Source organism: Gekko japonicus, unplaced genomic scaffold (assembly GCF_001447785.1).
Source record: "Gekko japonicus isolate JY-2015 unplaced genomic scaffold, Gekko_japonicus_V1.1 scaffold128, whole genome shotgun sequence".
Taxonomy (NCBI): Eukaryota; Metazoa; Chordata; class Lepidosauria; order Squamata; family Gekkonidae; genus Gekko; species Gekko japonicus.
Genome location: NW_015173126.1, coordinates 1355575 through 1355870, shown reverse-complemented (window position 1 = coordinate 1355870; position 296 = coordinate 1355575).

Below are 296 nucleotides of genomic sequence, written 5' to 3'. Positions count from 1 at the left end.
GCTACTCCACACACCCTGCCATATGATAATCAGTCATTAATTAGGATGGGGCAGTGGTTAAAGTGTCAGACTAGAATCTGGCAGACCCCAATTCGAATCCCCACTCTGCCATGGAAGATCATTGGATGACCTTGGGCCAGTCACACACTTCCAACCTATCCTACCTCACGGGGCTGTTGTGAGGTTGCAACAGAGGAGAGGAGAATGACGTCAATTGCTCTGGGTCCCCGTTGGGGAGAAAAGCAGGGAATATAAGTAGTAAATAAGTTAAAACATTCCTCCAAGAGAGCCCGTCT